A 27143-nucleotide genomic window follows, 5' to 3' on the forward strand; every position below is an offset into this window, starting at 1 on the left:
TGCCCGCCAGGCCAGCGTGCACTTCCCTGTGCCCCCAGGAGGAGTCAGGGGACAACCACCCCCAGGCAGGACATGGCAATCACCCTGCCCCCTATCTCCTGCTGCAGGCCAGCCCCTCATGGACACACAACTGATTTGCCCCAAAGCCCCTCCTGTTTTCCAGTCGGGACCCCCAGATGATGCCATCTGACCCCATGTGAGGCTGTCATTTTGGCACAGCCATAACCCACGTGGTGTCGGAGCTTCCTGGGACTGGCTGGCTGCTGAAGTCATGCTGCAGTCATTCAGCAGCAGGAAGTCATCATGTTGCCCAATACAGGGCTACCATGTTGTCACAGCTACCATTTTGTCAGTGGCACAAACCTTGAGATCCCAGTGTACCTGGCGATTGCTTGGCAGCTGAAACCTTGCCTTCCTGCTTGCCTGGAAGCTTCTCAAGGAACCTCATATATTCTTGGTATATCTAATATACTGACATGTAAATATTGCTATAAATATATACAGAAAGGACTGTAGAGATACATATAAATGCATTCATACTCTTCTTTATATATAAGTCTAAACAAGTTTGTATTTGCACAAGTTTACATATAAAAGTTTGCTTAATAAGAGGTATTGAAATTAACTAAATTTGTATATAACAACCACCTATTGCTGGTGACAGTGACAGGACCCAAGGGAACGGCATGGAGCTGGGACAGGGGAGGGTCAGGCTGGGTGTTAGGGAAAGGTTCTGCACCCAGAGGGTGCTCGGGCACTGGGACAGGCTCCCCAGGGCAGAGGTCACAGCACCAAGCCCAGTGGAGTTCAGGAAGTGTTTGGACAACACTCTCAGACATAGGGTCTGATTTTTGGGTGGTCCTGTGTAGAGCCAGGAGTTGGACGTGATGATCCTTGTGGGTCCCTTCAAACTCGGGATATTGTATGAATCTATAATAAAGCAAATTAAATAAAAAGAAAATAGAGTTGCAGGACCACCAGTTAAAAAAAAAAAAAAAAACAACTTCTGAAAAACTCCTAATATGTCTGGAGTGGGGTAAATTGAAAGGGATTGGGAGTGTACCACAGAGAGGGTGGGGGACATTAAAAATTTGCAGGTCTGAAGGCGTAGGACTAATCTTGTCAGTATGACCAAAAGGTCCCTTTTCCGAACTTCAAACCAACCAGATCACCATACTGTCTTATTGGTAGTGCAGTCTTTGGACTTTGCACTATGCTACACATTACTGGCAACGCTGCCTAGTAAAATGGAAAGCCAGAAGAAAAATTCAGCTTTAAAGGAATGTGTGTAGGGACATCAAGAAAAATTTGCAAAGGGTTTTTTCCAAAAGACATCATTTAGATAAATGATTGTTGGGCTTGAATTTCTGAAACAAAAGCAAATTATGCAAATTATGACAAGGGCAGAGGGTTACATCTATCAAAAGATCTTTTTAATATGAATGGCTCTTCTGAACCTGATGCAGCAGTAACCATGCCTCCTGTGAGGACAGAAAATAAAAGCTCAAAGTGAAATTCCACGTTGTCTACTCCCTACATAGCAGACTGTGCCTTACAAACTCAGAATGAGGATGCCTTCTACTGTAACACCCAAATGGCTGAAAATAGGTGCCAGCAGGTAATTCATCAAACCCACTCTTTTCTTTCCCAGTTTTGCTGTAAAGATACAGCACTGTTGTTCAGAGCTACAGAGTCCTCCCCATTCCCAGTTGTGAAAAATATCCAGGGGGCAAACTCTGCCATAGCTGAAAGTAATGGCATCTCAATGTACAAGCTCTTCTTGATGCTTGTCTGCCACTTCAAACAAATCTAGTTTGGATTTGGTACACTCTTCTGAGCAGCTGTGAACAAAAGTCAGCCCCACTAAAATATATCACCATTTCTAGTGGTAGAATGGACCATCTTTCTCTGGATTTCTTGTTTCTATCCCATTGTTCAGTGGGGTTTGTTATTCTTTTACTTCTTGCTGTGGATGGAATGCAGCCTGGCTCTACCCATCCTTTCCCATTTAAGGGTTTGAGGAAGGCCTTCACTTCAGAGCTGTGACGTGTCTTTTTTTAAAAGCTGTCTCTGAATATAAACAAGCCCAGAGACCTCCTGCTTTGCCAATGTTTGCAACTTGGCCACAACAGCCTGGAAGATGCATCTGATCATATCTTTGGCCATGTTTTCAGAGCACTTTTAACATGTGACTTAATAATTTCCAATCTCTTCTGGAAAAATGATACAGCTTTTGAAAAGAGGCTTTTACTTCACAGTAATGCCCTGAAAATCAGGGATACCATTGCCAACATGGGCTCTGTAATAATTCAGATAAAAGCATGTGTCCTCTTATTTCTTCCACTATTCCCTTTATTACCCACTCTTCACTACATAATGGTGTGTGCTCTTAAAATACCAGAACCTTCCAGGGTGGCAGATGCAACTTCACCATCTCCTTGCCTAATGTGAAGTATGGTATGTTTGTTTCCATTTGTATTTGGTTCAATGCTGTCTGTATTGATACGATGTTGATTCACTGGAATATAATGCAGCTTGTACTTTGTTGCTGCAATGATTTAACTGCTATTGCCATTTGCCAGAACACAGGCTGATAATGGGACCAGTAAATCTGTAAACACCTGGTGCTCGACAAGTTTTGTGTAGAGGTAGATTGAGATAAACTTTCCAGTGATGTCAGCTGAAAAGAGAAATTGTCACTACCAATTCCAGAAGCTTCCAGAAAAATCTGCTAACTCTCCAGCTGTACAAAAAATGTAAGAATTTTCATCTGATAAATCTCTGTTTTCCTGATTGCAGGACTGTGTACCAAGCCTATGCCCGGTCAACAGTTAAAGCTCTGTGTATGGATATGGATGGGTAATGGACTCACCCCAAAGAATATTGCCATGTCTTACCCGGCAGTGCTATTTCCAGCACTGTGAATATTATTCCAGCTGTTTGGGCATTGTATTTCTGCAAGCCCCACCTATCGCTTGCCTGACAGCTCCTGTGAACTTTGACACCTGTTTGGTAATGTTCAAACTGTTGTTTTGTGGGAAAATCCTTGTGCAGGCATTGCTGGGGAGCACAATGTAAAAAACACAGTCTGCCATCCTTCTTCTTCTCCCACTATGGCTCCCACTACTAAACATCATGGACTTGAGAGGCTTTTATCCAGCTGTTAAACTTCTAGGGCTAGCCACACCACAAACAGCTGTTTCTTTCTTCCTTTCTTTTTTACTGCTAGGAAGTTTTCTATTTTGCAGATCCTGTCCTCATCAGGGTTCAGTTTTTGAAGTTCGCTGGAGAAAAACATAGCCTTGATAGCTTGGTGATGATATTCTACTAAGCAGTACATGGGTATCTGCCCTTTTCTCACAGTTTCAACTACTACGATGAACATCTATCTGCTCATAACCATCGTCAAAACTATCCTTTGTTATAGATAGCCTCACGCAGTCTTCCTTTCTGATTCGAGACATATTTTCTTTAATTTTAAACTTATTCCTAGACATTGTTTTCCAAATCTTGCAGAGCTTGGAGGTTTCACATCAATAGCTTAGACTGGAAGCTGTTTATAAACTACAGTAATACGCCAAATGAGCAAAATGGATTGCATGCTGTAAAACATCCCCACATCTTGGTTTTTAATATCCTGTTAAAGCAATCTGCAAGAGGCTTCTACCCCATTACTAGCAACAGAATGGTGAAAATTACAGTACTTTAATAGCTTGTCTTAAGGCTGGTTCAAAAAAAAATAAAAATCAATTCCCTGCTTAGGTTGTAATTTGCAAGGCAGCAAAAATTGTTTTAAAGACCTTAGCTATTCAAGAACCCATTTTGCCTTTTAGACATGCAGTCCAGGCACATTTTGTAATATGTTCATCACTATTAAGATATGCTTACACTGTTAGGGTGTCCAGAATATGCCACAAATACCTGTTACTTATAAAGTGCTTTCTCACTGTCTTCCATGTGTTGTTAACTTTACTGTATTTCTGTAACCGCAGGCATGTGTGTATGTATGTACATGTACATGTACATGTATATGTATATGTATACGTATACAATATACATATGTGTATATGCATACAAATGAAGACCTTTGACATACTTCTCGGATAAAGAAAAAGGGTTTCAGCTGTTACAGGGAGCTCTGAGATCACATGCCACAGCACATGTGATATGGTCATGACAAAATGGCAATGTCTAATGGACAAAGGGAGGACTTCTTGGTACTAAGAAATGTGACACACTTCTGGGCTAAATGGATCACAAAACTGGAAAAGAGGCTTGTGGAAAAAGAGGAGAGGTTTCTGGGGACAGTGGTCATCAGCTTTAAGGGGCAGGACTTCCTGCAGAAGTTAAGGGGAATCACAGCTGCATCATCTTGTATGAAAGTTGTTGTTTAACTGATACTAACTATATTTCTCTTGATGGCAGCCTTTCTTCACCGTCTCCTCCATCTTTCTGAACCACATTAGAGAACCCTGTTGCTACCACTCAAACAAGGAATAAAGATATATTTGAAATAAAATAATCTATGAAACAGTATATAATAATCACTAGAGAGAGGATTTATTTATTAATATTTTAACATATATTAGTAATTACTACATGCAGTTTGGGTTAATTTATCATTAATTGGGCTAAGCAGACATATGATGGTTATGGTATAGTGATGATAGAAGACACATGAGGCTGGGCTTTTCCTGGAGAGAAGACTGAAAGAAGTATCTTGAATGGAAGAAGCCAACAATTTCTATCTTTCTTATATTAAGACACAGTACTATCATATCCAATCACCTTAGATAGACTAAGATGCTTTATGTTACTCTTTAAAACAATAAAGTGGCCACATAAGGATCCTATCTTCAGATGCCCAGACCTTGACATTGAACCTGGCAGTTTAGATGTTCAGTTAAACCTGGCAGTTTAGTTAAAACTTCCATCCCAATAGGCAATTTCTCTATTGATGTTTCAAAAAATAATCTTTATTCTTCACTTAAATTGTGTACCTTTTCTTTTTCTATTTTAAAAATATCTTTTCTATGTTAACTCTGTATTCACACAATCTTCATTTACCTACCTTTCATATTACCAGAGCAAGTGGCTTTGCCCTACCATAATTTAAGTGCAGTGTTCTTTAATTTCTCTTCACATCACATGATAAATAAAACATCTTCTAAAGAAAAAGCCTACTTTCTTTGGATCGGCTTTCTTGAACTCATGATTTCCCAGCTAATGTTTCAGGGTCAAGAAGTAGCGACAGCAGTGATCCATTTTTTTGGATCAAGCTCGGAGCAGATGTAAGAGATCTGGCTACAAGTCGTGTTTGCTTTTCCAAAGACCATCTCTTGTTTCCTTCAAGGAAGAAGTGTGACACCACATGGAAGCATCTAGCACGTTACTCATCAAACAGATCATTCTGTCCTAAATTATAAAACTTCTGGCTTTCTGTTGTGATTGTTCCTATTTGTTCTTCCCTAGTTAGAGGCCTGAAGGTTTTCTGAAATTATCAGTGCAAAGTTTATTGATTGTTTTTATGAACCGGTACATACTCGTTCACAGCGACTGTTATGTATCACGTGTTCACTGGAAGTGGAAATGCAACGAATTAAAAATACTATTAATATGAAATGACTTTACCCCAGGGGAACAATGAACATGCTAAGAGATTTGCTTTGCTAAACAACTGGCTACCTCAGGTTGTCAGGGAGAAGAAAATCAGGAAATCAGAAAATTCCTCAAGGCAAAGAAAACAAATGATATCAGACATAACACATGTACTCAGATATTTTCAGATATCACTAACTGTGAAGCTAGGGGGATCATAGTGATGATCTAACTTATATACAAAGCTGGCATGACTTCCCCAAATGCAATCCTGAACAGTAGAGATCTTTCAGAAAACTGCATTTTTAACATCAGTTTTACACTTTCATTCTTTCACATTTTTAATTCAACAAGCTGGAGAGAGGCAGGAAGAGAAAACAATGAAAATAAAGCTGAGTGTCCTTGGGTCTTCAAAGGACAGATACAAATTAGAGTGTTCTCTTAGAAATGTAAAATAATCCTCTACTTCTTTTTTGGTCCATTTTATCAGCTTACTGTTGCAAGGTACACAGGTATATACAATACAGGAAGGATAACCAGGCAGAGCCACAGCTGCACTTGGCAGGTAGGGGAATAATGGTTCCTATGCTAAATCCAGGTTCAAACTGCCCCACAGAGCATGTAGCAGAGCTCATCCAAATGCACCAGAGCTATCACATGTGTGTATGTGACTGCATGTATTCAATAAGCTTCTGAATACTCTTCTGTAATGCTTATGTGTTGCAAATACTTCTGGAATATTCAGTCCCTCATATTGCCTTTGATGTCTAAGACAAGAGGCCTGGACTATGGAAATGAATAGGTGCTTTGAGATTTACACTTGTATCTTTGAGTTAATTCTTTAAAATATTTTTTCTTATCTGTCAATTTGACAATTCTCAATGAAATATGGAAAAAAATACACATAATAAAGCACTCAGAGTCAAGAGTCTGGAACTCTTTTGAACACTGCATTGTACAGACTTCTCAATCTTTTTGTCTGTCAGATGGTCTTGCTTGGAAACTCCATAATTATCAGAACTGCTGAGTCTGATTTGCTGTGGATTTATATCTTCTAGCTAGTTGGAATATTTAATTTAAAAATGAGGTTTATTTACATGTGTAATAAAGACAGACGTATATATTATGGTTGCCTTCCACCAAATAATGTGGTTGGGATATGTAGACTGCCACGCTGAACTGCTGAAATCATCTGACAGAATCAAGTGAATGCAAATGCTCCAACTGTTCTTTCTCTTTTACACTTATTTCTATATAATTTGAAGGAAAGCATCATTTGAAATCTTACCCTTACTGTCAGAGTCATTTGCAATTAGATAGCAAATAAAAAAAAAGTGTAAAAAGATAGGTGATTATATAAATCTTATTTGTATAGGGAAATACGTTTTTGCTTCTGTAGGACAAGTATATTAGGACATAATTAATTCATTAATAGGTAATTAATTATTGCCCCAAACTAAGTACAAATATGCTCTCTGTTATGCGTTGCATAGTTTGTCAAATAAATAAGCTCATATAAAAACATGACTTTAAATTTCAGGAAAATAATACTATAAATGCAAATGAATTTGCAATCTTGAAGAGGATTTTCAAGCCTTGAACTACAGCAGATCTCAAGTGGAACTATTCCATAAGAGTAAGCTGTGTTCATGAATATTATAATTTGAGACAGAATTGATTGTTTTGCCTCTCAACTGCCTCTCTTTTCTCCCCTTTCTAATCATTTTAATGTACATCCTAAGGTATGCTCTTAGAATAAATCAATTTTGAGTTAAGTATTTGATGGCAAAAGGGGTATCTGTGTTTAAGTAAAAGTAAGCTTACTGTACGCTTGCCCAGATTTAACCTCCAGATACATTTTGCAGATGAATCATTGTAGTTACAACGAGATTACAACCTTAGTCATGCAGTCAGAAACTGATACAGATTTCATCATGGTTCAGTGCTTCCTGATTTCTTATTTTAAGAATTTCAATCCAAACTTTACTCAATCTTCAGTCCAAACATCCTATATAGCTAGCATATTTTGAAATACATTTTAAACAAAACTTTTGCAAGGTCACTGGCTATCCTGTAAATCAAAATATGAAACTTTTTTTATTGCAAGAAAAAATTCCAAAAGAATGTAGTTTGTATAAAAAACATCGCTATTAGTGCAGAATTCTACCACATGTATATTTCTTCTGTGAATATGAAATTACCTGTAATACACTAAGAATTAAATTGTCATTCCTTATGAAAACTTTTGTTGATCAGCTGCAGAGAACTGCCATGCAATTACACTGAATTTCAGAAGACCGCAAGTTTGTAATTCCTAAAGAAAAGGTAAGTAAGATACAATGTTCCAAGTAAGATGAGATGACTAGATCATTTTGGTATTTATCAATATTCACACTTGACAAGTGGGAGAACCGTTTTGATGGAGGATGCAATAGCTGCAAGTCTCATAAAGTCCTTTTACTTCTGTGATTCGAAAATATTCCTTTTTACTCACTTATAACAGACAAGCAACAATTTGAAACGGTCACGATTCTCAGAAGAAAGTTTGTACTAGTCCAGACCATACCAAAAATGATGGATAGTTGTAGAAAAGGAAAAGGAGAGGTTTAATTTACATTGAGCAAAATTTTTGGCTGGAACTTTTATCAAGCCACACAGGCTAGAGTCATCTGAAACAGCAAAGTACACTGTGTCAGTTTTAAGAAGTTGTTTCAAAAGAGAAAGAAAATGTAAACAATATTCTGAAATACTCAAATCACTCATCATAGCTTTTTATGAACAAAACTTTTACATTTTACATACATAGGACACTTTCGTAACTCAATTTTATTTCTAAATAAATCTTTAAAATGGAATGGTTTTCTTGCAGATTAGACAGCATTAGCTGAATACTTAGTTCAGCCTTGTTTTGTCTTTTCAATTTGCCAAAACACAATTAAGAAAACCTGCTAATTTCAATTACACTGTCTTTAAAAATAGTTTTCAGAACTGCCAATGAACTGAAAAATCAAATAAAAGTCCAATTATATTGTCTGCAAAAAATATTCTTACCAACAGAGTTACATAAAGGCAAGTTGTAGGGACAAAAACTGATTGTAAAAAAAAGTCAACTTCATATGAAAGTTTCTTAGCAAGTAAATTTTTATAGGGATTAAAGGTCAAGTGACATAGAGCCATTACCAACCAGTATCTACCAGAACTGTGAGATACTGTTCTATCAGAGCTGTCATTACCTCTTCAATAGAGCTGGGCAATAAAAAAGATAGCAAGGCGGAAGGCCATGAAAGTGAGATACCTTCCTTCTATCATTATTTAGTTCGTGGAAAAATCGGAATCCTTGATTTCATAATGGTTTATTAAATTGCACCACATTATAACGTGGGGTGGGGGAGGACTGCAGAATAGGTACAGCCAGAGCTGACTAATCAATATAAAATATTGCAGTACCATGAGCTGGTTCTTCAAAAGGATTAAGATCAGCCGGAATGAGGGTAAATGTGATAGCAGTCAAAGCTATGCAAGAATGGAGACCTAACCGGGGAATGAAGGCATCTCCCCAAAAAGTGTAATCAGGAAAAGGTAAACAAGAAAGTCTTTGTGAATGATGTAATCAGAGCATTCTATTAGCCCAATTAATTAATCCAACCAACAAGTTCTGGTACAGGACGAGTTGTGCTTTGATTCTACCTTCTGAAGTCATGCAGCCTTTCTAAGGGCAATTGTACTGAAGGAATAAATGAGAACCAGAAGTGGCACTGATGCTGAAGCCACAGAAGATTAAGATTTTCTTGGCAGAGTAGATCTTTGCAAGAATGGTATTAGAAGAAGGGTATTAGGAATTTGGTCCAAAACCCAAACAAAATCCTGCCTGAAGGATAAGAAGTGTATTGATACATATGTATGTACATGCAGGTACACAAACACCATTAAAGTCTGTAAATTTAAGTGTCTGCTAGTACCTGAATATTAGCTTCAAACAAGACAAAACCAAGAAGTAATAGGAACAAATGTTTTTGTAGTTTTATGAGTCTCTAATTAACCTGTGTCTAATTCTGATGACGAATACATGCCTGGGAGAGTAAAAGTTTGGACTGAAATCCTGATGCAGCTGAGGGAAGTGGCTGAAAACTATCTGCTGCACTTCAGTAAGGAATGTGCAAAAGTGAAACTTCCACAAGCTCTAAATGAGGGCCAGAGGTTTCAAAAGCCAGCTTTGTTTGCGAGGGCTGTTTCTGACAATGGAGCTTCATTTGCAACGGGTGTTAATTCATCCAGAGCCATGAAAGCTGAACAAATTTAAAAGGGATCTTTAGCTGGGCAACAAAAAAGATGACAATCTGATGGAAATAGCTTAAAAACATATAAAGCCCTTCTCAGATTTAAAGATGAAAATTCAGAAACCTGAACTATCCTTCTAAGCTCAGTCCATTGGATAATGTTGCCCTGTCAAAGCATCGCATCTTTCACGGGAAAATTTAGTCTGAAAGATTTCCAGTCCAATTTTAACAACACAAAAAATACTAGGATTACCTATCAGCTTTTGCTCCTCATTGCCTTTATACTATCTGCATTTGTCTACATTATGTTTTCCTTAAAGATTGCAAGCTGCATGCCAGATGAGGGCAGACATTATTCTTTGTGCCAGACTCTTTCACTAGGCTGTACTTCATCAAAGAAGACCGATGTGCTCTCATGCCAAAGACTTTCTGTAGATACTTGGTGCCACTGAAAGTGTATATAGCAAATGGCTGCATTCATTATACAGATACTCAAGCATTACTTGTTGCTTAAACCTGTTCACTCCACGGGCAATCCACCCACCTGCCTTGGGGAAGCGAGTGCCTATTTCAGCTCAGTAATAGCAAACCCCCTCTCAAAAGAAGAAAAGACTGATAGCTGCAGAATAACATTTCTGCAGCTTATGCTGGCTATACGGAAACAATCTATACGCTGTCTTGCAGGCTGCTGCGCTCTCTAGAGGGAACTGATAGCAAAGGAAACTGTGCATATTCTTCATTTCCCCTCCCCTTCCCAGACCATTAATGAATTCTCAGGTGCTGTTGGAATAGTGAAAATATTACTGATGACGACAATGCAGTGTTTCAATAAGATGCAGAGAAAAATGGCTAAAAAGATGCTTTCAGAATCAAATCACACTGTTTTCTTTAATTCTCACCAGCTCAGTTAGCAGCTTTTCTTTTCTTCCCCTTCTCTCTGATATCTGTTTCCCTTCTACCTTCGACTTCCAGTCTATGCCAATAGCAAAGAAATCTGAAGATAATAACATAGAAGAACATCTGGTAACTAGTGAGCATATATATATGAACACAGAAGAGAGTGATGCAGGAAGAATAAAATAATAGCTAGGGAACAGTAGATACTGGAAGATACGACCGACAGCAGTTACGGGAGCTCCGGGAGGCTTATTTCTTCAACCAGCATATCTTCATTAATGAATTGCATAAATAAGGAGTACTTAGTGAACATACATAATATAAAGGGGTACTAACATGAGATCAGTACTACTAACTGCATTAAAAATATTTTCCAAAAATAAATGCAATTCTGAAATGCCATTTTAAAAAGCTGTGTACGAGAAGTGGCATCTCTGCGTCTGGCTTCTTTCAGTATTTTAAAAGAGCGACCACTGACTGTCAACTAAAAGTGGTCTTTTTACAGAATGTGAACTATACGATATTTAGCATAACATGTTAGTTTTAACTGATTTTACTTTTTTAAAGTTTTTCAATTCTGCTAATTCTGCTAATTCTGTCCTTTATACAATGACACTGAACGCTTTAGAGTCAGATAAACATACAGCAGGAACAGGTTTAACTGCAGTACTTACTTTTGCCTCGTAACGAGAAGTATGTTGACCCATGTCAATTCATGAATACTTCCTGAACAAGGACGTGAAAATCCAGCATTTCAGAGTTTCACAAATACTAAAAGAAAAGAAAAAAAGAAAAGAAAAAAAATCCAGAAAGAAAGAGTGAAAAAAAAACAAACAAAACACCTCAAAGTAAAAAGATAAAGAAAAAGCCTGTAAGGTTTACAGCTCTGACTGCAAAATATTCAGCCTGGCAGCTCCAGGAGAAATACAACTCTGTGTACTTGTACATGCTCTCCCCATTAGAGGAGGAGTCAGTTTTGCAACACTTCTGTTCCTTGCTTGAGGCAAAACAGTGATTCTCTTCAGTACAAGCAATGTTTCGAGTGTGACAGCTATAAAGGTGAGAGGTGTACTCTGAAGCATAGGAATGCATCAGCAGAAAAAGGATATTTTTAAGCATCAGCTACATATGCTACAGGTTGTTGTGGCTTCTTTTAAATGCTTATTGCCTAAGGTGTTTTTTTTTGTTTGTTTGTTTTTAGAGGGAAAACTAATGCCCCTTACCATAAACCACATCCATAATAACCTTTGTGCACCAGTAGTCCATGTTTTATAGTCTAGAATTGCAGAAAAACAAATTATTTTTACAACAGAATGAAAGTAGTCGACTGTACAACAAAAAGCTGACTAAACAGAAGAAAATCTTTTTTTGGTAATTTCGTTAGCTTTTTCCTGTGATTTGAAAGGAATTTCAGATTATGCAAGGGGGTTTTGAATTTTACTAACATACTAAATTATTCACTAGTCATCCACCTCTATTTAACTGAAAGCATTTTTACATGTTCTTATTAATGCTTTCATTGACTCACATTTTTATCTTCTCTGTATTCATGCCAGTGAAGTGAAAATAAAATACATGCATATGTAGTGAAAATTTTTTTAAGGAAGAAGACTGAGCAAGAGCATTCTTTTTCATAATGAAGTGAGATTTCTGTGGTGTGGTTGTTTAGTTGTTATTACAGTCAAGTCTTTCTAGTCAAGGTCACAATTGTTCGTATCTTGTGACCAAATGGACATTCTGCAGAATATTACAAACAATCAGCAATCATATGAATAGTTTATTGGCAAGACAGGCACACATTTTCGAGTAAGGAACACATACCTTGTGATCTATTCACACAGATTATAAACCTTCAGGTGTGTTTTTTCAGTGTGGTTGGACTAAGCTAACTGCCAGTTGCTGCCAAGAGGAACAGTTTCACTCTGTACTTCCACTTGCTTACTCCCTTCCATCCATCATGTGTGTTGTGTTACCCATTTGAGACCCAGTTAGGAGGGTTTAGGGAGCTAAAATGGTAGAAGATGATTACTTTTTTTTTTTTTCCTATTGTAAATATCTGAACAGCCGCACTCTGAGGTTCAACAAATGCTAGCGATAGGGGAATGGAATGCATAGCTGGCAGTAAAGACTCAGTCGATGGTATGATAAAACTATGCCCTAAAATATCAGTGCATTCAGCTAGCTGTAAGCAAATTCCACCAGTGACTGTGTAGAAAGGGATGAAACTGCTCTTGGAAAATTGGTAATGTGTTTGAAAGGATGCTATCACCTCAGAAATGAGAAAAAGAACAGACCTAACAGGTATTTCACCAGCCAGAAAAGATGTAGCAGGCTGCGGCTGTTTGCTTTATGTCCGTATCTGCTTGCTGCTGCTGAAAACAGGGAGGGCAAACCAGGGGGAAGGGGGTAGGTGGGTGGGGTGGGGGAGAGAGAGATAAGATCTGGCCTAGGGAAGAGATTTTCAAAATGAAGGTGAATCAAGGAAGTACTGTTCCACCTCATCGCTATCTTAATTTCCATAACAGGACTGTAATAATATTAAAGTCTGCATATGCATTTTTTCATAGTGAAAGTAGGCTTTATACCCCTAGAATCTGGATGAAGGGAAGAAGACGGAACAGAAACTAAATTGCTAACGATCTAGTGGAAGACAAGATGAAAGATGTGAGTTAAGAACTAACATTGAGATCTGTAACAAGGATAACTTTTGACATTTATACCTGTGCTATCTAGTTTACAGCTAGCTGATGTAATGCAACCTTAGTTACTGTGGCAGCAGGCAGTATAGAGACGGTTCTTAAATATTTCCCCAGAATTTTGAGCTATTTGTTCAGCTTTTAATGAGCACTGTATTCCTGTGGCTGTACTAGTAGCAGCACTCAAGCCAGTCAGGCAAGTCTGTACAAGCACACACAGCTTCTGGTGGAATACTGCCAAGAAAAGACAACTGTGATCCTAGGAGCACTGGATTAAGGAGATTATTTTAAGGTAGTGGCAAGATCTCACAACACAGGTAAGCCATGCTCAAGAAAGATTCTTTCAAATTAGGCCAGGTAAAAAATAAGGTAACCAAGATGAGATAAAGGCTCTAAGGCCCATCTATTAAAAAGTGACTAATATGATTTGACCTGGCAAAGTAAAGGTTGAGGTGGAAAATGGAACAGGCACTTACATGTCCCCATGAAGATAGTGTATGTCTAGCGATACAAAAAAGAGTAAACACTGGAACAGTCCAATAGCTGCTTAAGCTAAAGAGAAATGCTGGAGCATAAAGAACAGATAGAAACTGGACACAAATAATATCAGGCAGTTAACCAAAAGGATACTAGCCACCAGAGTATGAAAAATTGGAGCAGACTTCCAACAGGGTAAAAAAAAGCATAGCTCTTCTAGAATAGAACTTGGCAGGTCTCTGAAAGGGATTATGGACTTGACTCATCCCATGTCATGTAACTGGTGTATCCACTTTAGAAATCTGGTTTAGGTCAGGATCTTAAGCTGCCTCTATAGTCAGTGGAGAAAGATTATTCTGTGGCTGGTCTAGAAGCATAATAATTTCATTTCCGGAGATTAATTTTCTTAGAAAAGTTAGTAGGTTTGGAAACTGTTAAAATAAGCTGTTAAATTCCAGACAGCAGTTCTTACAGACACATCAGTGAATCATTTCCGGAAAGGAAGGCTTAGAAAACTAGGAGAGTAAGGGCCTAACTTTATTTTCAATATAATGACTTTTGTATCACTGTAACTGCACCAACCTTAGTGAAGTTATTCTTTACCACAGCTGTATCAGTCTTCTCAAACGTTTAGGCAGAACACAATTTCATTGCAAAAATGAGCAAAATGGTGTCAGAACAGTAAGCACACAGGGTTGGGAGGAAGGTGGGAAATAAGATACAAGATGGAAGAAACAAAGATAAGTGACAAGGTTTCAGGAAGGGACTTTAAAGGCGAGTAAAATGCTAAAAGGAGTGTTGCAGACAGTACAATTGAAACAGCATATAAAAGGAGGCAGCAACCTGTCTTTCCCTTTCTCACAGTCCTTATCTACAAAAAACCTCAAGCCTTCCTCAGAGAGCAACAGCTTTTATAGGGGTTATGACTGTTTGTCCCTGCCCTTCCTCTCTCCATCCCCGCCTCCCTCCAAACAGTACAAGCCTCTGGTTTTTCAATGTAGAGGAAAGAATAAAAGAAATAAAATAGGAATAAGAATTCTGAGAACTTCAGAGAGAATGATATTTTCTTTTGCTGCTGCCTTCTTTCCTTACCACAACTTCCTGTGAAGAAGCAGTAGCCAAAACCTTCTGATGTGTCCCTTTAGAGACAGACAAAATGTACTTACAGGGCAATTTTCACACAAAGACATGGCAAGTACCATTCTCACGTGATCCACACACCTCAGAAGTCCTGCCCCTTTTCTAGTCACACTTGAGCTTCCAACAGTAGTATAGCAATGATGAACCAGGATGTCCTTAGCCCACAGTGACTATCATTTTGGCAGAGATGTATCCCATGCTATCTCACAATGGCCTATGATAGGCTGCCATGCCTTCTCATTTGCTCCAAGGCCAGCAAGTCAAGGGCATTCTGCACATGCCCCATGTCATCAAAAATACCACTCGTCCATGTTTCTGGATTTTTGGTTATGGATAAAAAGCACTGGTGCTGGTGCTTCAAGATTGCTCACAATACATACCACATTTTCAGCCTTTACATTTGTGAGTCTTTTCTGCATATCCTTTGCTGCTGTCAAACAAAACCACAGTTACTTTAATTGCCAGGGCCTTGTGCTGCTGTCACTGCTAGCTTCTGTCTGCAGCTAGGGCTCCTTATTCTTCTACTTATGTTATCTGCACACCCACACAGTGGCCAGAGCCAGCACTAGGACTTACTGCCATGAAGTAAAGACGTGCTCTGATTCTGCAGCACTTGTGGTTCTACACTGTCTGACAAAGCCCACAGAAGTTTCTTGTCCCATATACTTTCCTGATATCCTTAGCACCATAATCATGTCTTTCATGTGAAAAGATGACACACTTCTTGGGATACGCGAGATTGTCATTAGCCATAAAAATTGCCAGATCTTGTTACCCTCAGACATGCTGATGATCTTTATGTCAACATGTAGCAGATGCTCAGACAACAGGCGCTCTCACTCAGCATGACCTTCATGTACATGGGCCACACTGGCAGGCAGACATGGCTTCAGGTGCCAGGCAGGCACGTGGAGCCCTGGGATGGCAGGGGCTCTGCCTGACTGTAGCAAAGTGACAGCTCAGGTGGGCCAAGAGAGGGAGGACTTCCTGGTCCTAAGAGCACAACATATTTCTAGGGTAAATTTGTCATGTGACTGTGACAGGCAGGACTTTTGCCAGAAGTGAGGTCACTTCTAATCTTGTATGGAAGTTGTCCTTTAACTACTAACCAAGTGTTCAGTCTACCACACTTGCTCATGCGTTCAGCCAGTGCAACTCCTTATCTATACTGGTGTATTAGGTTTACATGGCTTTTTTTTTTTTTTTTTTCTTTTTTCTGGGTGCGGTGGAGGGAAAGGGGGCTGCATGGCTGGCCTCTGAACAGAACCCAGCAGCTGCCCCAGATCAGGTAAGAGCCAGCTCCAGCCGGCTCCAAAAGGGACCTGCTGCTGGCCAGAGCCAAGCCAGTGCGTGACGCTGGTTGGGCCTCTGGGAGAGCAGACTGAAGAAAGGAAAAAAACAAAACAAAAACAAACACCTGCTGTGCTATAGCAGCTGGGAGAGAGAGGAGTGAGAACCAGCCCTGTAGCCCCAATGGTCAGTGCAGAATTAGGGCAGGAGGTGCTCCAGGCAGGCAGCAGCAGTTCCCCTGTGGCCTGTGGAGAGGCCCCTGGTGCAGCAGGCTGTCCCCCTGCAGCCCACGGGTCCCACACGGAGCAGATCTCCACGCTGCAGCCCGTGGAGGAGCCCCCGGTGGAGCAGGTGGATGTGGCCTGGAGGAGGCTGCGGCCCATGGAGAGCCCCCGCAGGAGCAGGCCCCGGGCCGGAGCTGCAGCCCGTGGAGAGGAGCCCACGCAGGAGCAGGGGGTCTGGGGGGAGCTGCCGCCCGTGGGGGACCCGTGCTGGAGCAGTTTGCTCCTGGGGGATGGACCCCGTGGTACGGAGCCGTGTGGGAGCAGGTCTTTAAGAGCTGCTGGCTGAGGGACCCCAAGTGGAGCAGGGGCAGAGAGTGACTGTGAAGGAGCGGTGGAGACAGAGCATCAGGGACTGACTGCAGCCCTCATTCCCTGTTCCCCTGTGCTGCTTGGGGGGAGAAAGTAGAAGAGGGTTGATAGAGGGATGATACTTTTAGTTTGCTTTTAGTTTCTCACTGCTCTAGTCTGTTACTAATAGGCAATAAATTACATTAATCTTCCTATGCTGAGTCTGTTTTACCCGTGACTGTAATTGGTGACTGACCTCAACCCTTGAGCCTTTTTTCATCATAGTCTCTCACCGTGTTCATTTGAGGAGAGGGAATGAAAGAGCCGTGTGGTGGAGCTCAGCTGCCCATCAGTGTGAAACCACCACAGTTTGTGTAATAGACGAAACTGTGCTCCTGCTGAGTTAGGTACAATGAGAAGGCTTAACTAGCTCTAATTGTGCTGAAGAAAGCAAAAAATCTTATAAGGCCTGAATAAATCCATAAACAAATGAATTAGCCAGTTCTCATTTTAAAGAAGTTTTTTCCATATTTTTTTTCTTTGTTTTGAAATGGTAAGCACACCTTTGGTATTTATATAAATGTAAGAATATGCCTATCATCACTGACAGCTGTTACTTAAGAATCAGTCCTCTCTCATGATGTTGAGTATACATATTAAATACTATAACATATTTTAAATACAGACCAAATATTGACTGTAGCATTATCTAATTCAGCCATTTATCACTTGCTCTATAAACCCTTCTAAATTCATACTCAGCTATACATGGCTGGCACATTCAGATGAGATTACCTACTGATACAGATAAAATACTTATTTTTTTCTCTGATGGGATCACTGTACAATGTGGCAGTTTCCTACTTCATTAAGCTATTCTCGATCACTTTACTACTTCCTAAATGCATTCTTCAAATTTTGCTATCTCTTTTAATTGTGGACTTGTAATGAACCCATAGCTCTCTCATGGATGCCTTCACTATCTCATTCTACGATTGAGACCTGCTGCTCAGAGACCTGCTATCACAGAGACCTGCTGCTCCACCTGGACTGTCACAAGTCAGGTTGGGTGTTAGGAAAGGGTTCTGCACCCAGAGGGTGGTTGGGCACTGGGACAGGCTCCCCAGGGCAGTGGTCATGGCACCAAGCTGCTGGAGTTCAAGTGTTTGGACAACGCTCTCAGACACATGGTTTGATTTTTGGGTTGTCCTGTGTGGAGCCAGGATATGGACTCGATGATTTTTGTGGGTCCCTTCCAGCATGGAATATTCTATGGTTCTATCTTTGAAGGTCCTTTCCAACTGCACTATTCTATTCTAATTTAATCCTGCAGAGAAAGGGAAAAACAGTAATCTCTATTGTCTACAAATATGTTTTCTTTTCATGGGAACATTCATGAAATAAAGATGAAATTCATCCTGACTGATATTCTTTGGTTTCAGCTATAAACAAAAATATTTCTGTAGTACAACAGCTTGGTTGATGTGAGATGCACATGTTCAAGTACTGGTTTAACACCAAAAGATCTAAATGATTAACTGTGATGCTATGAACACAAAGTAGCACTTAACACAATTACATGGTCTTTCTGTAGGGTAGTAAGTTCCAGATAAGCCCACCCCTTTAGGGTCTAACTCATTTCATCTCTTTGATCTATAACTGGAGTTATGCTGTCATACATGGAGTCATTTCTTGTTTGATATTTTTACTGCTACAAAAAATCTACTTATATTTTTTAAACCAGCATGTATTTTCACAAAACTGTACATTTAATTAACACAGGATGTCCAACAGAATCTCCTTTTGTTTGAAAAGCTGAATAGGAAAAGAGGCATTAATAAAAAACAGGCTTTCAAAGGATGTGTCTCATTATTTATGATTTCTCCTAAATTCATTCAGTCTCTTAAAATATTTTACAAAATGGTCGCATCCTGTATTCTGGGACAGATACAACCTTTTACAAGACAACAAACACAAAGGATACTTAATTTCTAACTTATGTGATTCTCTTAATAACAGTAGCTGAAAAGCTCTACTACCCTCCTTCTGTTCTTAATTTTTAGCCTCTGTCTTCAAATGCAGAAGTATTAGAACTCTGTTTGAGTCAGAGTCTTTGCTCCTTAAATCAGTCACAAACTGTTGAAGTAGATGAGGAAAAATGTGTGAAACCAGTAAAGTATGTAATATGTAGGAAGCAGAGCTATGATGATGAGATTACTCTGTAATCTGTTGGGTTATGAATTTGGCCTAATATACTTGTCAATGCCATGCTACTGATGGCCATCAGCGTAGGACCTATGGCCAAGAGCAGTGCCTCCTGAGTGATTTTTAAATTCAATCCTGACTACAGAAGAATGGCTATTCAAGAATCTTTTCTGAAGTGTATTTGTGTTCCTTGCTCCAGAATGATCTCAGGTCTCTGCTTCAGGGCCTGACAGTTGTGCCAGCCAAGAAGACTTGAAAAATCTTTTCCCTTTTTGTATTAGGAGCTTCAGAAGTCTAGTTATGTATCATGAAATATATTTTTATATTAGAAAACTCTCCCTTAAGTGTTGTATCCAATAAATGTATTAAATCAATTTAAAAATACAAAATAACATTCACTTCCAAAATATATTTTGCAATTCAAAGTGTTATATGAACATTAAGAATCACACTGCTGTCTTACTTACTATCTGGATAACTACTGTTCAGAAGAATATAGATGAGTAGTATTTTGTTGCCTTTTGAGCATTCTTTATCTTTACAAATAAACTGCTATTATTTTTGCCTTAGGTTGAATGAATAATATGCTACTTTACAAAGAAGAAATGTATGTTTCCTTATGCTTATTCTCTTTCCCAAGTATCCGTTATTGGTCATGGTTGGAGAAGAGATAGAACTAGGAGGACCTTTCATGTGACCCAGTACCACTTGTTCTTCTAACAGAGTTTAAATCAATAAATGACAACAAATGAAGGTATAATGCATCTTTTCCTCCCGTTCATGGACACTCTCAAACCTCTTCCAGGTAGTGAGTCTGAAGGAAGAGGTGTCTGTCATGTGAACTACCCGACCTTTCAGAATCTAGTGAAAAAAAGAAGATAGATCCCGAGAAGGAAGTTTGGAAATAGTTCTCTCCTCTCAAGGCTATCCAATTTTCCACATAATTATTTTAAACCAAAATAATTTGTTGTTTAGGATTATGTGGGGGCACGGATTCACCTTTTGATCAGAATCATACTTTATAGTTAGAAGCAATCTCATAAAGAATATCAGCGTACTAAAAGCATTCTATACAATCAGTTTTATACTGATAGTCATTAATATTTAATCATTACTTAAGAATCATAGAATGGTTGAGGTTGGAAGGAACCTCTGGAGGTTATCTGGTCCAATCCCCCTACTTGTCTATTGTGTTTTGATTTTAATTTTGTCTTTTCTTTTTTTCTTTGTATTGTATGAGTGATGGGTATAGCTGCAAGAAAAAACAACTTGTCAATAATGATGATAATCGTCTCTTTCCTTGTTAACTATTAACTTTTATTGCAAAGACTCGATCAATTTCTGTATGTGGTGGTTTGTTATGAAGAAACAAATAGTTATAATGCCCAGTTCTTGTTCTTAACTGATGGTGTTCTACTGTAGTAGTTCAAAACTGGAAAAATATTTTATTAGGAGGGTAACCCTACTTCAATTTTCAGCTTTTCTCTGAATATTAATATGAAGAGCTGAAGAGTCAGTGACAGCAGAAAACTAGCAATGAAAATGGCTGTGACAACTTATTATAAACCACAGACTGAAAAGAAGGAATTAAGACACTGAACTTTACAACAATACAACCTGAAGACACAGATTCTGGAGACTGATAAAGATTTATTTCATGTAACTTGCTCAAGCCTTTTATGTGACACAACACACTAATCAGAAAAACTTCAATGGAAGGCAAAATGAAAAATAAAATTCATGGTGAATAAACAATATAATGTACACTGTAAGCACTCTGACAAGTGCTTCCAAGTGCAGTATGAATTATGTTTGTTTCTTGGTACAAAGGTTCTTGGCTTTAAAAATCCCAGTAAGACTGCCTATTTGGAGCGACATAAGCTGTTTTTTTATATTTTATTCTTTTCTTTAATCTAAAGATTTTTTGTTGAATGTACATGATTCCCTCTTTGTGCATAACAATTAAATAGCTTTTTCAATAGAACTACATATTTGAAGATACTCAAAAATTCTGTGCAAAATCACTTAAAATACAAATCCTTGCAAGATTTATGAATCTCTCTCAGAAGCAAATACAATAAATAATGCTAATTTTCTCTACTTACAATTTTTTCTTACATCTACCATCACAAAATTACAGGAAATGTACTGCAAAGAAAATAAAGTCAACAAATCAAATCAAATTACTGCTGTATTCCCCTGCTCTGCCAAATTTAAGCACCCATCTGAGGTACTGCTCCTCTAACATGTAAAATCTAAAATCAACTTTCTGACATTAGGTGGGGAATTATAGAGAAGTCCCTAAATTTCTCATGCGTCAATGGAAACAGACACCTTCCAGAACTGCAAAGACAGATTTCAACAGATCTTGGATCCCCCATTAGCTTTCTCTTTTCTAGGGTAAACAAATCCTATTCCTTCAGCCTCTCCCTGTACATCATATACCTTGGTTCACTAACCATCCCAGGGACCTTCTGCTGCAGGTTGTTGATAACTCTCTTGTACTGGAGAATGCAGCAGTACAGATGCAGTAATAAAGCAGCATAATATATAGTTGCCTGTTTCACAGTCAGAGTGCACTGTTGGCTCACATTCAGCCTGGCATCCATTGTAAATTCCAGGGCCTTTTCAACAGAGCTGCTACCCTGCCAGCTGGTTCCCAGCCTGTACTGATGCAGGAGGATATTCCATCTTAGATGCAGAACTACACAAGGCCTCTTTTGCCCCTCCCCAAGGCTATTAGCAGTCCTCCTTGTTGAACCTCTGCCACTTGTCCTCTCAGTCTGACCTCACCCCCAACTTAATAACTTTTGTCTATTTGCTAATGATGATGGGTCATCATCCCGGAAAATACATTACATCACACCAACTCTACATGGTCTGGAAGTAAAAATAGCTCCGAAAAAAGGGTCCCCTACACTGTCTACCAATGCCATCTGAGCTATAGATATTAGATATTCATAACAGAAGAAAAATGCACCTCTGCAGAACAAATATTCCTAAATATGTTTGGGTAGGCTGATGGAGTAGGTGGCCACAATTACTGTCTGGATTCAGATAAATTTCAGGAGCTATTGTCCTAGTTTAGGAAAGAATCCTGCTGACTGTATTTCACTCAATGTGTTTGACAAGCAGAGAAATAATTCCCAGTTGCTCAGGGACAGTATGTGGCAGCATGTAAGACCAATTCAAATGACCTGAAGAGGCCTTAGGTGCCCAATACCTGACAGAACATCCACAGAAACGTCATGGAATTTCTGTGGTAATAGTTCAAAACAGTGTCTTATAGATATCCCTGGAACTGTAGGTTGTTCTTACAGAAACAAACAAATAAATAAATAAATATTTAAAGTAATGGTTCTTTGCTGCAGAATGTTTCTTGTTTTAAAACTCTTTTTATAGCTTCTCATTTCAGAATGGTAAAGCAGGCGGTCTAATACCATGACTTCCATTTCAACAGGTCCATTGCAGAGAAGAAATTTTCATCTTGTATATGTCAAAATGGCAGAAGAAAATGATTTATAATTATGCAATGACACACTTATTTTCAAATATAGTTTGGCAACTTCACTTTTCGATGGTTGTCTATGGAAGATTATAGTGCTTTTCCAGTTCTACATAACCTTTCATTATTGTGGACTGTCAGAAGCTTTCTTACACAGATGAGCAAGATCCCTTGTGAAAAGTTTATTTGCTGCAGAAGGTGCTTTAGTTCTGCAGAATTAAAATACTAGTTTCTTAGCAAAACACTTCCCTATTATTAGTTTGCTATTATGAACAAATAATTAAATGGAGACTAATACATGATTATGGTTTTGTGACAGTTGTGCTCCTTTGTTACAAACTATGGTTTTATGTTTATAGCCTTACAGTACTTTTGAAAGACTGTGCAACACATTCTGTTCTCAGCACGCCTTACAACAGACGTGCAGTATTTGACATACACACACCACTTCATTAGCAGACCGATGATTGAAAAAAATTACTGAGAGGGAACAGCTGTGTAAGCTGGACGTCTGCAAGCCCATGGAACCTGATAGGATTCACTCAAGTGCTGAAGGAATTAGTGGATATTACAGCTTGACCCTTCTCAACAATTTACCAAAGGCGGTGGGAGTCTGGGAAGGTTCCTGGTGACTGAAGGGCGTGAAGGAAGACCCAGAAAACTACAGAACCATTAGTCTAACCTCATACAGGTACAGCCTGGGAGATGAGTGGCTGGGAAGCAGCTCAGCAGAACGGGATCTGGGGGTGCTGGTCCAACACCAGCAGGCTCAGCAGGCTCAACGTAAGCCAGCAACGTGCCCTGGCAGCTAAAAGGGAAAACTGCATTTTGGGGTACAATGAACACAGCGTGGTGTTTCATTACCTCAAAAGAGGTGATTCCCACACTACATTTAGCATTGGTGTGGCCTCACCTGGAATATCAGGTGCAGTTCTGGGATGTTGAAAGACAACGATAAAAATTATATTAAGGTCTTGAAAGCATCCAGAGTAGGGCAAGAAAGCTGGTATCAGGGCTGGAAGATGTGTCCTGTGATGAGGGGTTGAGGACACTTGGATTGTCCAGTCAGGAGGAAAGGAGGCTCAGAGGTGACCCCATTACTCTCTGCAACTTTCTGAGCAGGGTGGGTGTTGCTGGTCTCTGGTTCCTGGGAACTGATGGCAGGATGTGTGAGAATGGCACAAAGCTGCACCAGAGGAGGTTCAGACTGGACATTAGGAGCAATTCATTTTCTGTGGGGGTGGTTAACCACTGGAACAGACTTCCTAGAGAGGTGGTTGATGCCCTGTCAGTGTTGAAGAGGCATTTGGACAATGCCTTCAATAATATGCTTTAACTTTTGGTTAGCCCTGAAGTGGTCAGGCAGTTGGACTTGATCTTTGTAGGGCCCTCCCAGCTAACTATTTTATTCTGTTTTACACTATTCTATTCTGTTCTGTTCTACTGGTGTATGCAATAATTGTCTGCCTTCTCCTTTTAGCTATATATACAAGAAACAGTAAATGCTTTTGAAATGGAAGATCTAAAGTATAGTCCAAATCATCTTGTGGGAGGAATTTAGGAGGTACCAAACTTTTGGAGAAAGCTTAGGTGTTTTTGTTTGTTTGTTTGTTTGTTTTTTTAATACAAAGCCAACCATTGGAATGGGGTAAAGTTTTTGACTTGATGCAATTATGCACAGAGCACAGGCAATATTCTGAGGTCCATTTAAACCACTTTTTGATTCTAAGACAGAGTCAAATATACCTAAGTCATTTATAACAAATAGTTCCTTAACCTGTTTTCAAAGACATCTGATAATTGAAATTCTACATTTCCAAACAATGTTGAAGCTAGTTTTTCCCACTGCTCTTGAAAAGTCTTCCTTTTACCATGATTTTAAGACACCTAATGTAGACGGCTACAGTTGCAATTGTTTATCCTTAGAGTCTATATATCTGTGTATCTATACTGTGTGTCTATATCTATATCTGTGTGTCTATATCTGTGTATCTGATTCATAGGTATTGCAAAGTATGTAAATATCTGTGTCAATTTGTAAGTTTGCTTTTACAAGTGTACTACGCAAATGAAAAGCAATTCACAGAAAATTTGTGCATTTTAAGTAAACAGAAGAAATGTTCCCATTCCTTGTTTGTGGTTTAAATATATGACTTAATTCTCTGGAATCATCTAGTTAAAATGCTTCACAGAAATAGTGGAAAAAAACTTATTGTTGCTTTTCCTGCCAACAGACTAATAGATTAAATCGTAGTATATCTCAAGCAAAGTACTAGAAGATAAGTTGTTCTAGATGTTTAAAAAATGGACAAACACATACTGATTTTCACTGCTCAATCTCCTCTCTTCTGTTTTTTTTTAACATGAATGCAGAGTGTCTACTGGAAATTTTGATAAAAGTAGTAATTTTTTCCCATAAATTGTGCTCATTGTTTTTTCACTTCCTACAAAGGTTACCTAAAGTGACTACTTAATATTTTTATGTCAAGCCTTATCTTTGTTCTAGACTGATTCTGGATAGAACCGCCTAATTTTTATTAGGATAAAAATACATACTTGTGAAACACATCGAGTCATACTAAGTGGGAGATACCAAAAAAAAAAAAATTTCTACCTTAGTCTGTCTTAGTTTGACTGTCTTTGACTTACACTAGCTGAGAATTATTTTTTGCTTCTAATGCATCCCATACAGTTTTCAAGAAAAACAAACCAACAAAAAACAAACAAACAAAACAAAACAAAAAAACCCACAAAACTCCTTATTAAAAGATAATCCATGCTAACAGAAATAACTACGTGAAATAGCATTGCTTCTTTAGACAACTAAGCAGAGAAAATAAGGACTAGTTGTATATCTTTCTACACCATGATATGTTGGATTTGATCTCTATGTGCATATGCTATTAATTTTCCATTCAGTCTTTGTAATCCAGCCTAGTTTCCACCTTCTATGTGACACATGGTTTAGCCAGACTGGTCTTTTACTTGATCTTCTCTTGCTTTTTCTAGAGAGTAATTTGTGTTGGTGTCTTTCATGTTGTTCCTTTAAGAAACTACCAAATTTATTTATCTGCAGTTATGACGGAATGCTTCTGTCTAAATGTGAAAACAAAGTAATAGCCTGTCTGGTCCTTCAGCTCTCTGAAAGGAGGAAAAATTGGTGGGAGCTCTCATTCAAGCACTATTAATGTTTGGCTATAATACTCCCTTGCCATACTTAACAGTATATTGAATGGGGTCTGAGATGATCTGCTTGTTTTTATATAGCTATTTGTGTGCTGCTAGTATTGTGGGATGAATTTCAGAGTGCACACTGATACACGTTAGTGGCACATTGTTGGTATTACCCATGCCTTTGACACACTCCTGATTGTAGGGTTCTGTTTTATTAAGCAATCCTTGTACCATTTTGTCTTTATCTATACATATTTGTTTCTTTGCATAATCCTAACGTATTTAGTAGCAAACCTTGTTTTTAACAGTGATCCGCTCTTCACCTTCTTGCTTGGATCAGTATGAAGTAGTTTACGACTTTCACACAGCCAGCCATCAGTGAAAAAACACAAACCTGTTCTTGGTAAAATTTTGATTGAAATAGTCTGAACACTGAGTACACAAAGAGATACAAGGCTTAAGAGTACTGAAATTAAAACAAATTCTAGACAATATGGCACAAAATAAAGACAGAACATATCTGTGCCCTTTTGTACATATTCTAAGGTAACCAAAAATGTTCAAAATATTGCAAATGTTATACATTGCATTTGTATGGACAATACCACCTTTTGCTGTATTTAATGCAGGTTTCCTTAATTTTTCTGCTTCAAGTGAAGACATTTCACATAGTTTACAGGAAATTTTACTCCATAATTTTACTGTAGGATAAAAAGCTCACATATGAATGTCCATAAATCTAGGATGGACACTGGAGAGACGAGAGGGGTCTGAGAGGAGAGGCCTGAGTCTGGCTAATGGTAAGGTCATAAGTCTGGACCAGGTACTGGAGAGACCTGCTTGCAGGTATGCGTCAGTGTGCAAGGTAATTGGGAGACCAGGGTATCCAATAGCAGCTATTGGGTAGACTAGTTGCCTAATGCCAGTTACTGGAGGAATCTGTAACATATTTGTGCATGTATGTGAGAAGAGCTGAATAACCAACTACTGGAGCAAGGCTGTGAGCCTCAGGGGCTCATATGCCCAACTGCCAGCATATGGGGAGACCTGTGAATCCAGGCGCCAGCTACTGGATAGATTGACCATATGAGAGTTGTCCAGATGCTTCATGAACTCTGGCAGGCTTGGTACGGTCACATCACACTGCCCTGGGGAGCCTGTCCCAGTGCCCGACCACCCTCTGGGTGCAGAACCTTTCCCTAACCCCCAGCCTGACCCTCCCCTGTCCCAGCTCCATGCCGTTCCCTCGGGTCCTGTCGCTGTCCCCAGAGAGCAGATCTCAGTGCCTGCCCCTCCGCTCCCATCGTGAGGA

The 27143-nt window shown here is 39.0% G+C and overlaps 1 protein-coding gene across 10 annotated transcripts in view; it reads right to left on the reverse strand.

Annotated features, from left to right (window-relative positions):
* Positions 1-27143, reverse strand: part of PRLR (prolactin receptor) — a 169007-nt gene that overhangs the window by 85007 nt on the left and 56857 nt on the right. For 4 of the 10 annotated variants that reach the window (XM_013181686.3, XM_048051223.2, XM_048051224.2 and 1 more), the window contains exons 3-4: positions 11447-11543; positions 10775-10869 (exon numbers count right to left, since the gene is read on the reverse strand). The exons of 4 other annotated variants lie outside the window; for them this stretch is intronic. The gene's annotated coding sequence lies outside the window, so the exon portion shown is untranslated. Of the gene's footprint in view, positions 1-10774; positions 10870-11446; positions 11922-27143 lie in introns of those variants that run through there. 2 more of the 10 variants (XM_048051229.2, XM_013181694.3) reach the window with 2 other exon arrangements.

The sequence above is a fragment of the Anser cygnoides genome, chromosome Z (genome assembly GCF_040182565.1).
Source record: "Anser cygnoides isolate HZ-2024a breed goose chromosome Z, Taihu_goose_T2T_genome, whole genome shotgun sequence".
Lineage (NCBI taxonomy): Eukaryota > Metazoa > Chordata > Aves > Anseriformes > Anatidae > Anser > Anser cygnoides.